Below are 17,387 nucleotides of genomic sequence, written 5' to 3'. Positions count from 1 at the left end.
CCTACCTGCTATTCTAGGATTTATAAAACTTGACCCGTTTTGGAATTTTGCAAGCTGATGAAGGTGAAAGGGTGTAAAAAATCACTATCTGGAAACTTAAAACAGTATGTCTGCTTTGAGGAACCTACAGTGTGTGAGCAGGGTTCCCCTGGCATGAAAAGGCAAGAATGGAGGTGGGAGGAATAGGTCAGGAGCAGATCACAAAGGGCCTTCTGAGCCAGGCTAGAGTTTGTTTTATCCTGATTGCAGTGCAGGAAGCTATTTCAAGAAGGTTAATTGATATTAAATTTGAGTTTTGGAATAATCACTCCAGTAGCAACACTGGGGAAAGACTGGAAGAGGTGGGTGGCCAGTTAGGAAGAGGTGGCATTAATAGAATTGCAAAGTGATAAGAACAAAAAGAAGATTCTGTGGAGGAAAAGGAAGTCATACATTAAAAACTCATGTAAAAGATCAAATGTAAAGGGTTTTGAGAAGCCAGTTTTGTATGTGAGTTATGAATAAAAATCTATAGTTAAGGATGATTCTCCAGATTGCTAAGCAGAGAGGCCAAATATATACTGATGCCATTCCAACATGATAGAAATGAGTTGGATCTAAGGACTAAGATAGATCTTAGAGAAAACATGATGCATTTAGATTTGAATCTGAGGAGTTTGAGGTTTCTATGACAAGGCAGATTGTCCACACAGCTGAATTTGTGGATCTGGAGTTTAGGAGTGAGTTGGGGGCTAGAATTACAAACTACTTACTTAAAGCCAAGAGCATGGATAAGCAAAACTCCATATAGTAATAATTAAAAAAAAGCCACACATTCAGTCTTCAGGAACACTGGCAAATACTTAGGGAGTGTTCTTCAAACAAAGAAGAAAAGGCTTCATAATGACTGAATAAACCAAGCTCAGCGGTGCAAAGATTCGTGGCTTAGAGAGGCCCTCAGCAACGTTGTGAGACCTTGTTTCAGAGTAAGAAATTAAAAATGGCCGAGGGTATAGCTCAGAGGTAGAAGGCTCTGGGTGTTCAATCCAAGATACTACAAAGAATAAATAAATTAAGCCAAAAAATAGAAAGCTGAAGATAACCAGAAAGGAGGAAGATAGGAGATATTTGTGTCCTAGAAAAGAAGTAGGGAGAATTTTGTGAGATGGCATAACCAACTGTATAAGGTATGTTTCAAGGTAATTCAGTTAAGAATAGGAATTGAAGATTGAATTTGGCGATATGGAGGTCATCATTCACTTATTCATTCAGCCAGCATCTAACAAGAGATGACTCTCAAGCACAATGCACAAAGTTGGAAGTTCAGTATCAGCAGAATAAACACTGCCTCTTTCCTCATGATACTTGATCTAATGGTATTTATCAAGAAACCTCTCAATTAATCACCTAAAATTAAGAGTCATCAGACTCAATGTTGGGAGTTATAGGAGAGAATTCCTTAGTTAGGGCATCTCAGAAGAGCCACATAAAGTCAGCATTCAGTGCAAGCTCACTCAGAGAATATGATATTTAAGTTCGGTAAAGACTTTCCTTGCCATTTTGTTTCCCTCTTTCCTCTCCTTTCTACCATTCTGTTAGAAACTCAGGCACAGGGTAGGTAGGGAAAAAGACTTGATGCAGGTCCTAGATTGGGGAGAGATTTTAGAGTTGACTTTGAAATGTTGCTCAGATGCTTGCACATGACATTCTTATTATTAAATAGAGACTGAGTTTTAGACATGAATTGACAGAATGATCATAAATTACTTAATAACATTTAAAAAGCCATGACATTTTTCAAGGTTTTCCTCAAAGAACAGGGAGAAATTGCCACAAATATATTTTAAAATTATTCATGAGAGACAAAAATAAGTAACATTTCCCATTATGTCAAAATCCATAAAGTAGGGGAGGGAGAGGGGATTGCCTCAGATTGAAGAGCAGAGGAGAAAAAAAGCAGTGAAAATAATTGTGTGTGGGGGGGTTCTTTTTTCAAAATCTACTTAAGATAGAGAGTATAGAATACAGGGGTGGTAGGCCACAGAAACGTTTTTATTTTAAAAAATCTGAACATATTTATATGCTAAAGGGAAAGAATAAAAAAATGATGCTACAAAAGGAGAGAGTGGATTCTTAAACACATATTTGTTCTTGAGCTATTTCAAGAATTTGTGGTTAAATAAAGCCATTCATAAGTAATGAATTTTAGTAACATCATCAAAAACTTTAATGGTTTCTTTACTTTAGAAATGGACTTAATTACTGAGGTTGATGGTGCACGCTTGTCATCCCAGTACTTGGGAGGCTGAGACAAGAGGATCGCAGTTCGAGGACAACCTCAGCTGCTTAGTGAGGCCCTCTGCAATTTAGTGAGACCCTGTTTCAAAATAAAGAATAAAAAATAGGGCTAAGAGTGAAGCTCATGGGTTCCATTTTCAGATCTGCAAAAAAAAAAAAAGCTCTTTATTTTTAAACTGTTCAAGTGTAATCTTATGTCATTCTAAAAGTCAAAGAATTCATATTCATTGCTCTTGGTAAAGTTATTGTTTTAATCAGAGGAGTGTTACCTGTAACTTGGGTCTTTACTGGAATTTTGAAGGAATGTATAAGATCCATGACAAGTTTTGTTCAGAACTTTTATGATACAGTTGCATTCATTCCTATATTCCCAGTAGCTGAGAGAGTTCCTGATGACTAGTATATACTGAAACATATTTGGTAAATGAACGGCATCTTGAGGAAAGAAAACAGACCAAATAATATTTGTTATGTTTCCTATGAATGAAGCACTACAAATGATACCAGTACCTCTGGGGAGGGAGAAGGGGATGCAAAGGGAACACAAGAAATGCTATGTGCGTATAGGAATGTGTCATTTTTTAATCTTACTATGATGTATAACTACAATGCATCAATAAAAAAATAAGCAGTAGTGGAAACCTAAAGTATTGAGTCAATAATTACTCAGCAAAAGGTCCCACAGAGAAAACATGAATACCATTTAACAGTCTGAGACAACCAAATTTTATAATGAGAATCAGGAAGCCTAAAACCTAACAAGCACACTTGATGTTCAAATGAACATTATTCATGTGTTCATTCACTAAGCTTTAATGTGAAGATTTACTTAGTTTTATTGTATTAGAAATGATAATTATGAGTGATTTCACTTATATTTTGATTTTCGTAAAGAACTCTGTAAAATAGGATGAATAAAGAAAGAGAGAAGGGAAACAAATATGTCTAAGTGCCTGTCATGAAACCAGTCGTGGGACCTACAATACAATACAAGATTCCACACGCAAAGATGGTATGTAAGATAGATTTCTGGAGCCACCAGATTCCTTTAAATACTTTTAAAGGAAAGGCTATTTACATTCCAAAAGCAGGCTCTCATAGTTTAACCTGAATACTATTCCCTTAAATAGAGGAAATGATTTGAACTCAATCACGAAAGGCCTTTGCTTATTCATTCAGCCATACTATTCTCTTTTTAATGTATGCAATTTTACTAAATAAGTATTATCATGATCTATATGGATATATAATTCTGACTTTGGAAATTACAGGTTTCATTTAGCAAAGACATCATGATTACAGCTTCTTTATTGTATAGTTTCTTCCTCTGCATTTTTATCATGTGACTGGCACCACTACTTATTATCAATAGCTATTTTCAAAATTTAATCGGTGGTTTTAACAATAATAATTATTATATTTATAGAAAATTGGCAAAGTAGATGCGGTTTTCCATTCACAAAGTTACAGGTTTTCTATAAATAAAAGGTGATAATTATTATAGTAAACTTATATTTTGCATATGAATGTACAGAGGACAAGTGTGACACTTATTTCTTAAAATATACGATGTGAAAAGTAGCTGGTTAGGATTTTCAGCTTCCTTATTTTAATAAGCCTTTCAATCAGATAACCCTAGTGCTTCCTGAATACGAAACAATGATTAAACAAGAAAAGGAAATGTAAGTCATACAACCCCAATTTGAAGTTATTGTTAAATTATTTTGGGTAGCACTACTTCCTTGGGTGAGGTTTTAAGAAAAGATCACTCCTAAGGATGATATTTCTAAAGAAGAGATAAATGGCTTTCTTTCAGTCACTGGATTATTCTTAAAGTTTACATGTATCTTTTGTCAATTTTCTGTTGCTGCAACACAATAAACGAGACCTGATGATTTATAAGGAATAAAGATCTATTAGTTCATGGTCTGGAGGCTAGAAAGCCAAGATTAAACAGCTGCTTCTGGTGAAGGCTTTGTGCTGCTTTTTTTTCTGGCAGAAAAGCAGAAGGGAGTCACATGAGGAGAAAAGAAGAAAGTAGAAACAAGAAAAATCATCCGAAGAAGCTGAGCTCACTCTACGGCAACTTATTCTTGTAAGTGATGCATCCCGGTGAGAACTGCACTCACTCCCGTGATAACTACTTAACCCAGTCCCGGGAGAGTGCCTTTATCACCTCCTGAAGGCCTCAGTCCTTTCAACACTATTACAATGGGGATCGAATGTCAACATAAATTTTGGTGGGAACCACACAAATCTAGACTATAGCAACCATTACATGTCTCAGCATCTTTCATATATTAAACTTAAACGATCTTAGAGTTTGCAGATTGTATAAACTCATGTGTGCATTGGTTGATGATTTCAAGATTCTTCCTTAATATTTCTCTCCTCACATTTCTAAGTTGCTTCACTATTATGTATATTAGAGACAAAATTCTCTAATTGTTAATTCACAGGAGAAATTCTCAAGAATTCTGGACCCTGCCCATATTACTTCAGTACTCCTAAGTCTAGGATGTATTAATGGCATGCTAAGGCAACATCAACAATTTTGCAGGTGTCATGTTTTTTGGACTTGTACATGTGCTAAGTGGTTTGGGATGGGGTTGGGACAAGGGTGTGGGAAAAGTGGAAGTATTTGGGTTTTCGTGCTCTTGATCTGCTCCACAGCCAGAATCAGATGTGATGTGGAGGAGAAGTAGTCACACACTGTTTAATGATGGGGACACGTTCTGAGGCATTGTTAGGCTATATTGTGGTTACATAAACATCACTGAGTGTACTTAGATAAACTGTACTCACAAAAGAGGGCTGCAATGCTATGAGGTCATAACTTTTATTGGATCGTCATGAAGTCTGTGTTTAAATCACGCTATGGCACATGCCTCGGCCCCAGTGGCCTCACTTGTGAGGACATCTCTGAAGAGTCTTCTGCACTCTTTTCTAGGGTTCTCAGAATGGAGCCTCAGTGGCTATAGTGATAATTACCTAGAAAATGAAACTTTGTCTTTCTTCACACATTTTCTTCAGTTTTCCATTTTCCTGCAAATGTCTCCTAAAATCATCTTCCAGATAAACTACTTAAACTGAAATTCTTGCTCTAGAGATTTTTTTTATAAAGGCACCAAACTAAGACATGGATATTTATGGCTTGAAATTACATGAAAATATAAATCAAATGCCATTCAAATCTGTAGGTATTAATTGGAAAAATAATCATGGTAAAAGTATTGTCATTTTATTGGATGCTTGTTCTGAAATTATGTGCAAATGACCAATATTTTCTATATATTAATGTAACCCTCCCCAAATCCCTCCCTATGAAGTGAGCATGCTATCATTCCCATTTTATGGATGAAGTAAACAATGAGGTTATCATTCTCCTTGTATGGATGAAGAAACCAAAGCTTAAAGATAATAAATCACTTTATTGAAATCTTAGAGCTAATAATTATTGGTACCAAGGTTTGAAGCTAGGGCTCTTAACTATTACTCAGCAGACAGTCTCTCCAAATTACAAATTCCTTTAAAAGAACATCCCCTGAGAGACCTTATATGTATTACTTTTATATTTTATTTGTTTTTTACTTATCAATATTGATGTTGCTGAAAGTATCATGATAATAAGAAATAAAGGCTTGTTTCTTTATAAAATAATCAAACTTTGACCATGGACAATAGTAACCATTTTAAAGAAATCTTCAACAGAACAGATGAAATGTGAAGTGGGGTTGTCACATGAGTCATTTACCATCTGCAAAGTTTCTTTTCCTAGGAAAGAAGGCTGGTGTCCAACCAGCTGATAAATTGTTTGGAGGAGAATCTTACTTCTTTTTCATTTAGAAAGGAGGAAGTTTTTACTTTCTGTGAAAATAGAGCCAAGATCTCATACTAACAAATTATGAATTACACCTCATATTTGTTGAGTATCAATGACCTTGGCCTTTGTTTTCTCTACTACTGTTTTACATATATTAGAGAAGTCTGTGTACATGTAGGAACGTTGCTATGGTGGAAACCAAGATATAATCAAGGTTTTTTGGGTTTTTTTTTTTTTTTGGTGGTACTGGGGTTCCTGGAAACCCTTCTACGTCCAGGCTACGCTCCCAGACCTATTTTAATACATTTTTATTTGGAAACAGGGTCTCTTAAGCCAGTGTGGATGGCTTCGAACCTGAGCGATCCTTCTGTCTCCGCCTCCCAAGCATGGGATTACAAGTGTGCACCACCACACCCAGCTATAATCAAGGGTTTCAAGATTGAAAAAAAAAAACTTCTAGGTTTTGAAAAAGATTCAACTGTACTCAATAATGCAGCAGTGTTTGGTATGCAGTAAAACAAAACAAAATCCCAAAAGAACAATGAACAAACAGTGTCAACTATCATCATGGTGGAAAAATTCTAAGTACCATTTAAAAAGCATAAGCACTGATGTCTGTCAAATATTTGACTAAAGTTTGCTTTCTATAGAATAAAGTTACCTTTCCATGACCCAGAGTGAACTTCTTTCCTTTTCTTTTCTATTTCCTTTTTTCTTCCTCCTTTCCTCCCTTCCTTCTCTCTCTCTCTCTCTCTCTCTCTCTCTCTCTCTCTCTCTCTCTCTCCATCTCTCTCCCTCTCTCCCCTCTTTCTTTTTCTCCACCCTTATGGAAAATAAATCACACAATCGTGCTTTACTTTTTAGGATCAAGTTCAGTTGTACTTGTTTTTCTAGATATACCTAAATTTAGAGAGAAGACAGAAGACAACTTTTCACTTCTTTAACTTTGTTATAATTATGCAAGTGTCTGTTGTGAAAATGCAAAGCCAATATTCAAAAATTTAAACTGTGTGGTTTATTTTCTAAAGAAAAGAATAAATATCCCAAAAAAGTATATTTTAAAAAGCTATGCAGTGACCTCTACGAAATTCTGCCAAATAATACTTTATTTAGTGTTTGTATTTTATTTGTAAAACTAATGTGTTTTGTAAGAAAGAGAATAAATATATCTCTCTAGTCTTAAAATGGAATGACTTGTTCACTGTACCTTGCATCATGGTTAGTTACATAAATATTTGTTAGTTTGACTAAATTTTGCTCTTCTCAGAATGCAGGAATCATTTCGGCATTCAATAAGGATTCATCACACACCTCCCTTGTCACATATTGCATGCTAAGCTTTTGGGATACAAAGACAAATAAGACTAAGTTCTCTTAATTTTTATAACATGGAAAAATAGAGTGAGAAAAAAGGCAAATAAAGAGTAATATAATCAGTGTTAAAACAAAAGCATAAAGAAAGTTATCTAGAACGAGAGAGAGAGAGAGAGAGAGAGAGCGAGCACAAACTAAATTAGTATCATTTGAATTCAAAGAAGTACACAGTTACAATAAAGTATATCTATGATGTAAAAGATATAGAACAAAGACAACTCAATGGTCAACTAGATGAACTAGTGAGAGAATAACTCACAGTGACATTTAGACTCTCAGCCTGGATTCTTTGTAAAAGGGGATTCTTGCTTCCTTTATTCACTGATATAAAGAACAAGAATTGAAATCTGTTTAATGGGAAATTGTAGAGTTTTAAATGCATTCAGGACAAAGTACCTGTGGGATACACTGGTGAGGATTCTTAGGATGAAGCTGGATACATTGGTCTGTAGGTGAAAAGAAGAATCAGAAGACTCAAATACATGTGGGAGTGACCAAAAGTTTTGGGTTTTTGTGGTATTAGGGATTAAACCCAAGGACTTACACATGTTAGGCAAGTTCTCTACTACTGAGTCATATCCCCAGCCCCAAGACAAAAAATTTTTAGAGTAAATATGATTATCACAGGAAAGATCAAATGGAAATTAACAAAAGGCAGTAATCATGTCTTTTTCACAATGCCTAGCAAGAACATTTCCTACTTTATTTATTGACTTTAAGGAGCCCAAATAATGTTAGGAACAGGACACTAAGTAATTCCAACACTTATGGACAGGAAGGTTGAATTTGTCAGTGGAATAATGTTTATATAATCACAAATAAGAGCAAAGCAGACTTTTCCAACCAAAGCAGTAAAATAGAAGTAATAAGTGTGTATTTGTATTTTTAGGATAAGTTAAAGTATTTATTATAAAGACTATTAAAGAGATTATCTTATTCAAGAATAATTTATATGTCAATGAATAAAATAGTTCATAGGTCACTGAGGAAAGCTTTGTGTAGAGACAGAAAAATTTCTTCTTCATGTATGTCATCCTGGGCAGCCATCTTTTTAAGGCACCATTTACTGATGCTAGCAAACAAAAAATATTATAATAGAACTTTGGATTATTACAACACTTTTTTTGTATTTCTATACTTTTAAGAGTCAGTAAAAGTGAATCATGCCTATCAGTTTAAGAAAGGTAACATGAATTCAGTCAGTTATGTGATTTGTAAAAAATGCATGTTAATAAGAAAAGCAAAAATCTTCATCACCTACATAAAGTCTTTATTGAAATTTTTTTGTGTATATGGTACTGGGGTTCCTGGAAGCCCTTCTACCTCCAGGCTACACTCTCAGACCTATTTTATATTTTTTTAAATTTGGAAACAGGGTCTCTTAAGCCAGCGCGGCTGGCTTCGAACCTGCGCAATCCTTCTGTCTCCGCATCCCAAGCGCAGGGATTACAAGTGTGCGCCATCACACCTGGCATGTCTTTAGTGAATTTAAAACACAAATCTGAGACTAAGCATTATATCCCATGGTTTATCTGCTAAAATAAATATTATATTTCATATCTGTTTCTGTTGATGTGCTTTATAGAAGCATGTAATGATGGGAGAAATAATACAGTATCACAATACTTTTCTTGTATTTAGCCTCCTTGAAAGTAGATATCATATATTTTCTCTCATGTAGCTATCTCCATAGCATTTGAATAGCTCTGATTATATCAGGTGCTCAATGAATAAGAGGATGGGTTCAACACCTTTCCTTCTCTTATGTGGGGAGCCATTAAGGCTTTCCCCTAGATTAATATTTCTGACTCAGCTGACTGTCCTTCACCCAGAGTCAACAAGGTTTGGGGTCATGGAAAGTTCAAAGTAAAAGGTCTGGGAGAAGATCAGATGGTGATGGCACGAGGGTACCGATTAACCTATCTGTAATATATGTGCTTTGGATTGGTCTTTATTGTATTCTGGTGGTGGTAGTATGAGGATGTTGACTGATCTGTACTGTATAAATACCTCTGGAAAAACAAACCCAGCGTCGGTGCAATAGAGAATACTGACCCAAGCGTAGTCGTATACCAGTAGAGAAATTGAACCAGGAGTGGGGTTTGGCCAATAGAGATAGTAGGCTGGCAGTTTCCCCCCACATTAGAATAAATTAAATATTCTGAGAATCAAATTCTTAGAGTTAAATTCTTCATCCTCACACCTCTCTTCAGAACCCGTACTTATGCCGGCTGGCTCTGGCACTCTTGGGCCACTTGCAGTTTGCACCACGCTTGGACCTATTAGTAAATAGGTTTGCAATGAACAGGATTCCTTTTCTAAGAAGTTAGTTTATCTCCTTTGGCTCTTGTATTACGGTCCTACAGCTGGGGTCTATGGACTGCTCTCTAGCTGTGTTCAGAGCAAGAAAGAGGAAGACAACAACATGATGTGAAGTGGGCTGTGGATGATGATAGCAGCCTGGAGGGAGAAGCTGTGCACTGAAGGCCCAGCCTGTCACAGGAGCTGGTGGTTGGCTTGCTCTGAAAGGACAAAGTCTTGCTGGAGCCACCTGTTTCAAAAGATCTTTTCCTTACTCTTTAGCCTGTCAGTTTTACCGGGGCCAGCCAGGGTTCAGAAGCAGGAGAAGCCCATTTATAATGCTCAGGCCATCTCTGGTCATAGGTGAAAAATCATTTAAGAAGAAGGAAGTACTAAAACATACTCAAATTATTTTAAGTTCATTCATTTGTTCATTTATCCACTTTTATATTCATGGAAAAGAAAAAAACTACAACAAGAAATGTACAATTCAGCTATATTTAGGCTTCTATATGTTCTCCAAACTAGAAATACCTCTTACATTACATATCATTTGATCCATGGAAATAAAGGTAGCTGCTCATTTATTTCAGTTCCTTTCCCTTTCTGTCTTGGTTTAGAAAAAAAAAACTACCTTTGCCGCCTTTGAACTAAAATAAGGCAGCACAAGTCTGACATAGGATAACTTCTCCAAAAGAACTGATTACATCTCTCTTTCTTCTCAAGATGAAAAGAAGCTTTAAAAACAAACTGAGGTTTTATATCTATACGTATTAAATTCTCCCCTAGCATTTGCTTTAGTTCAATGTAGCATTTGTGTGGCTTATTACAACATCTTTCATGTAGCAGATCTGAAAACTCTTTTGTGAAGTTGAAGATAATGGCATAGTGTGCTATAGGTTTTACAGATCCTGGTTTTTAAGCCAGCAAGCGTCCCTCTGCAGAGAAAAGCTGCTGTGCTGATGGGAGAAGTTTCTTTTTCTGGCGGCAGTTGTACTCTCCATCCATTTTAGGAATTGTTTTTTACAAATAAAATGTTTGGTGGCCATTTTTGCCTTCTCAGTCTGGCCTAAAGCAAAGTTGCCAAATTTAGGGATAAATAAGAACCACCTGGAGCACTGTTAAAATATTGTTTCCTAGGACCCTCAGTGGATCCACTGATTTAGTAGACCCAGAAAGGGGGCCCAGGAACATATTTGAAAAATGAGCATTCAGTTCTCCTTGATACCGGAGCTCATTTGGAGAAACAATGGCCTAAATTAACTCTGTAAAACAAGTGAGTACGATATTAAACAGCCTGCTTTTGCAAGACCTTTTCTAGGACTGATGAATTCTGTTTTACTCCAGTCATACACAAAAGAGTAAATAATTTTTAACAATGAAAAAACCAGAATTAAAGGAAATACCATTACCTAGTTTTCCAGCGAGTATTATTAATGCTATGAACAAACATGGAGTGGAAAAGCCAATTAATACATCGGTTGATTGAAAAGCATTACAAAGGCTTCATATAACCCAATTTTATGTCATGAAATCCAATTCTTACAAAGAGTCTTGGTAAAGATAAGGCTATAGATTACAGTGTAAGATTATTTTACTAAGATTCTGTTGTATGTTCCAACTTGTTTGTTGTCAAGTCAGTGTGCATTACACGCAGAGATGGCAAAATGCCCACCATTCTGTTGTAAATGAATGAATTTTCTTCCACTCAGAAACCCAACGCAGGCTTGTGTTCTGTCCTATTTGAGTTCATTTTGGTAAGGGGAAGATGATAGTGCGCCCTTGTTCGCAACACCTGGAGCCCATGCACACCTGGAGACCCTTTAGTGAAACTCAGGAATGGGAAGGAGAATAGAAAGCATCTAAAGTATTCTGGTGGACCACACAGGGATGCTGCTCAAACCTGATCAACCAGCCACTGGTAATGTTGCCAGTGATGGGAATTGGCAGCCTGTCCACAGCACCTGGAGAAGCCAAGGTAGTTTACCTGCCTTGTAGTTCTAGGCTACACAGACCTGTGAAGAAGTTAATTTGGATTCATGCATATTTAGCTGGTCCTCTTGTTGAAGTCTTCAGGAGTTTTCCATCCTGTGGAATCTAATAGGGCTAAGAAAAAAATTAACTCTTCATCTCTCAATCAATCAATTATAACTTCAGTGAAGAAAATGGAGGCTGCACAGCAAGGTAATTAGGAGACCAGGCTATGTAGCTAAATGCTTACATTAATAGACTGGTCCCACCAGTTTCTAATTGTGAACCACCAAGTATCTGAATGCAATATTCTGTTTTTTAATCTTTACGTATAACATGGAGGTAGAAGATCTTACCTATGATATGGAGTGACAGAATTCTGAAGAGGGTGCAATTAGTTAAATATATGAAGCACTTAGTGCAGGCATAAATAGATGCTCAATAAACATTAGGCTTACAATTATTTTTGTTGCTAATTGTTGTTGCTTTTAGAAAATAAACAGGTGGAAAAGAAACCATTCCTAAGTTGAAAGCATTTTAAATTAACTATAATGGGTACACGTCGCATATAAGAAAATGCACAGATTTTAAGAATATAATTCACTGGTGAATGTACAGACTTTTGTAATCAACATTCCAATGAACACCAAGATTATTTCCATCATCCCCAAAAGTTTTCTAATTCACTTTGTAATCTTTTATACCCTTCCCCAAAAACACAATTCAGGAAAAAATGTGATTTATAAAATTATAGCTTTATATTTGTCTGTTTTAGAACTTCATAAAAATGGATGTACTTATTGATATCTGGCTTTTTTCATAACCATAATGGTTTTGAAATTCTTCCTTGCTATTGTATATATCAGTAGTTCTTTTTCTATTACTAAGTATCTTGTTCTCTCAATGAACTATAGTTTGTCTAGTCATATTTTGATAAATAGTTCAGTTTTTGTTTTTAAGTAGAAATTAAAGTGTGTGGCTGGGCATGGTGAAGCATGCTTGTAATCCTAGCATTCGGGAGGATCGCAGTTCACAGACAGCCTCAACTACTTAGTGAGGCACTCCGTAACTTAGTGAGACCCGGTTTCAAAATAAAGAATAAAAAATAAGAGCAGGGGCTGTAGCTTGAAGGCCGAATGCCCCTGGGTTCCATCCCCAGATCCGCAAAAAAAAAAAAAAAAAGAAATTAAAATGTGTGAACACTCTGGTGTGTCTTTTTGGAATACATGTTTTCATTTGTTTTGGGTAAATGCCTAGAAGTGGAATTGTTGGGACCCTCGTCATATGTATATTTAGATTTATAGGAACTGCAAACTACTTTTCAAAGTTGCTGAACCATTTCGCATTCCCACCAGTGATGTGTGGGAGCTTCTTTACTTACCATGCTCAACAATTGGTATTATTATGTTTAATTTTAGTTTTTCAGTAGCACTGCTGCAGTTTAAATCTTGAATGCCTTTTAAAGGCACATACATTGAAGGCTTGGATCCCAGACTACTTTCAGCAGTAGGACCATTAGGAGGTGGAGCCCAATGGGAGGAGGTTAGATCATTGGGGTCGAGTCCTTTGAAGGAGATACTGGTGATATCCCAACTCTAACCCCTCTTCTCTCTCTCCCTGAAGTGAGTAGCTTCTTCCACCATGTGCTTCTGCCATGGTGTACTGGCTTATCATAGCCTCAAAACAACAGGCCAACTGACAATGGACTGAAACCTCCAAAACTATTAGTCCTTTCCTCCTCTAAAGTTCTCAGGTATTTTATTACAGTGATGGAAATCTGACCAAACACGAAGTGATATCTTATTATGGTTTTAATTTGTGGTTTCCTGAAAACTAGTAATGCTAAGTGTCTCCTCATATACATTTTAGACATTCCTGTATAATTTTTTACAAGTGTTTATAGATGTCTCTTGCATATTTTTATTAGTCCTCATTTTTATTACTAGGTTGACGGAGTTCTTTATGTAATCTAAAAATATAAAGTGAGTTGTTAACCCATCCATTTTATTGTCTTAATGTCTTTTAGGAGCATGAGTTTAATTTTGATAGTATAATTTATTTTGTTTTTATGTGGTTAGATATTTTATGTCCTAAAAGATATTTTCTTTTTTTTTTTTTTTAGGTATTGAAAATTGAACCCAAGGGCATTCTACTTCTGAGGTACACTCTCAGCCTTTGTTTTTTAAAAAAATTTTTTGCTTGAAAACAGGGTCTCACTAGGTTGCTGAGAGTCTTGCTATATTGCTGAGGCTGTCCTCAAATATGAAATCTTCCTGTCTCAGCCTCCTAAGTATTGGAGTGTGCGCCACCACATCTGGATGTCCTACATTTTTTTAAATAAACCCAATATTGAATAGATATTCTTTATTTCTTATAGCAATTTCATAGTATTAGCTTTATCACTAAGTGTATGATACATCTTGAATTTTTATGCAAGTAAAAGTTGTTTTATTTTTACATGGGTATTCAGTTGTACCAGCATAATTTAATATTTCTCTTCCCACTGAATCACCTTGCTACTTTATGGAAAACATCAGTTGACTATATGGGTGTGTGTATTTTTTAACTCTGTTCTTTTGTTTGTGTATTTTTATGCCTTTTCTGGTGCTCTACTATATGCCTGGAAATAAAGGAGCTATTGTTGTGACTAGTCTAGTGATTCTTTTGAGGTGGATATTAAAATCTCCACCTATGAATTTCAATTTGTCTTTTTCTTCTATTAGTTTTATGCATTTTTGCTCACATGTTTTTATTTCTGTAATTAGAGGAGTATACATTTAGAATTATATATTTTTGATTATTCAATCTTTTGGTAATTATAAAGTAAGTCTTTATATTTGATGACACATTTTGTATTGAAATATGTAGTGCACTGAATTCCTTAGGCTAATGATTAGCTGGAGTGTTTGTTTCCTTCTTGTACTTTCAACTTATTGTGTTTTTATAAGTGAATCACTTACAAATGGTATTTAATTAATCTTACAATTTATTTATTTATTTATTTATTTATTTATTTATTTATTTATTTATTTTTGGTGATACTGGGGTTCCTGGAAACCCTTCTACCTCTGGGCTACACTCGCAGACCTATTTTATACTTTTTTATTTGGAAACAGGGTCTCTTAAGCCAGCGCAGCTGGCTTCGAACCTGCTCCATCTTCCTGTCTTCGCTTGCCAAGCGCGGGGATTACAAGGGTGCGTCACCATGCCCGGCGATCTTACTATTTTCACATTCAAAGATTCCATTCTAGCTTTTCTGGAAAAAATAGAGATTTATCTTTGTAAAGTTTTTAGTTGCTTTAGAGACTACAATATACATCTTTAATGTATTCCTCTATTTGAATTATCATTACACACAACATATATGAATCTCACAACAATATCCAAAGAACTTTCTGCTGTCCTTTTTGATACATATTTACTTCCACATGTAAAATATGTTAATATCACTTTTTATTTTAAATATCTGACAATTTTTTTAAAGATGAAATACATACTATTTCTTTTGCTCTTCCTGGAGTGGTGCTCTTCAGGGCTTTCAGGTGGTGGTTTAGTTGCTTAAATACATACTTGTGTATGCATAGAAATGATGGTAGACATCTTTGATCCAATTTCCTGGAGATAAAGACAGAAACATGAGCTCCAGCTCAGTGGTTTGCTATGGGAATGTTCTCAAAAGAAAGGAAGATTAAAGCAGGATGTGGTGGTGGGGGCAGGTGAGACTGGCTTCATTTGGAGTCTGGTTCTTTCCTTTTTCCCTTTTTATTTTAGTTCTTATTTTAAATTGACAAGCAAGTGTGCATATTTATGGGGTATAACATGATTTTTTCATATACAGTACTGTTCAGAAACCTAGGTGAAACCTTATGTTAAGTGAGATAAACCAGGCAAAGAGCAACATATACTCCATGTTTAGACAGGCCTGGTAGCACATGACTGGAATTCCATTACTTGGGAGGTTGAGATAGGAGGATCACAGGCTCAAGACCAACCGTAGCAACTTAGAGACTCTCACCAACCTCGTGAGACCTGTTTCAGCAACCAAGCAACAAAAAATTTAAAAATGGGCTAGGGATATGGGGATATAATTTAGAGATAGAATGCCTCTGGGTTAAATTCCCAATACAATCAATCAGTCAATCACAAAACATTATCTCACTCATATGCAAACTCCAAAAAAGCTGAACTGCAAGAAATAGAGGTCTGGTGGTTACCGGAAGCTGGAGTCCTGTAGGAGGACCTGCAGCACAAATTGTACCAAGCCGTTCTATGTTGAGAAAGGATGCTGACCTTTTGTACAGTGTCAGCCAATCATCGGGTTCCTCCCCTCCTCCCTGAATGGAGGTGTGCTTAACCTCCTGGGACAGGCAGTTCCTGTTAGCTGAAAGCTATTCTCTAGCAAAGGGGAAGATGGGATTTATCATCCCAGATCTGGATGGGGCACCAGGAATTGCACTCTAGAGCTATTCCAATGCAGTGCACTCCTTAAAACAGAATCCACTAATATTGATCTATCTTCAGTAGGTAGAAAAGTTATGGGGTAAGAATAGAAGTGTCCCCTTTACCCTTCCTCCCAGTGAGAGAATTTGGAGAAGCTGTCTTTCCTGTCCCGATGAACGTATGTTCTGTGGATCCTATTTTTGGTTAGGGTTGGCGCTTTCCCCCAAGGACAGAGGAGTGAGAGCCTGCCTTGACTTAAAAGAGGCAGCTTCCAGCTGGTCATTCACTCTGGGTTCTTTGAGCTTATAGAAAAGCAAGCAAAGAAAGGATGTATATTGATAGATGAAATTTGGCCTGATTTTCATGAGGTAATATGACTAGAGTTATGTATGAGGGCTGGGTAGAATTTGATCCTTTAGGGCATTTTTGGTAACCTTTTGCCCTGTGTTATGTATATGTGACCAAGTAAAACAATCATAGCCTAATGAGGATAGCATAATCAGAGGTTCGGTATCCTTAGGGATGAAAACTGGGTCACTGTAATAGGCAAGCAATTAGACTGCAAAAATGCTATCTGAAGGTAATGGGAACCTAGAACATGTGAATCGGTTGTGTCTGATATCAAATGCAACCACGAAAACTTTATTCATCCCCAAAATATTCTTCCTCCATGTTTTCCCAGGAACTGTAATCATCAACCCTGGGGACACTGCTATCAATTTGAAAACAGGATTGGCTGTAAATATGGCGAGTGGCTCAGGAAGTCACCTCCTCTGACCCCTGCCCTAGGCTGGTACTTCCATTTCCCCAGGGAGTTGTTTGCTGCTAAATATTCATAGCTGTGTCTCTTTGTGTGTGGAATTGCCCAGCTAGCAGGACTGATGTGAATCAACTCATGCAGAAAGTGACCTCCATTAGCCATAGACAGTCACTGACTGAAAGAAGGTTCAAAAATGTGTCCTCTTGCTTCAAGGAGGAGCAATACCTTATGGAAATGTACACTCTAGGCCCTTTCCCCCTCTCTCCTCCCTGCATCAGCCCAAGGCTTGACTCTATCTAGGTGTCTGAATTCTTGCTTTAGGTTCTGCTTCTAGAGAACCTGACAGGGTAAAAATTCAGACTCTGTACTCCACTAACCTCTTTGGGTTCGTGCTTTTGCTTCATTTTTTTTTGTTTCTTTCTAGATAACTAGGGTTTTTTT

This window comes from Muscardinus avellanarius, assembly GCF_963383645.1.
Source record: "Muscardinus avellanarius genome assembly, chromosome: 11".
In the NCBI taxonomy this organism is placed as follows: domain Eukaryota; kingdom Metazoa; phylum Chordata; class Mammalia; order Rodentia; family Gliridae; genus Muscardinus; species Muscardinus avellanarius.
Note: the sequence above shows the minus strand (reverse complement) of the source record.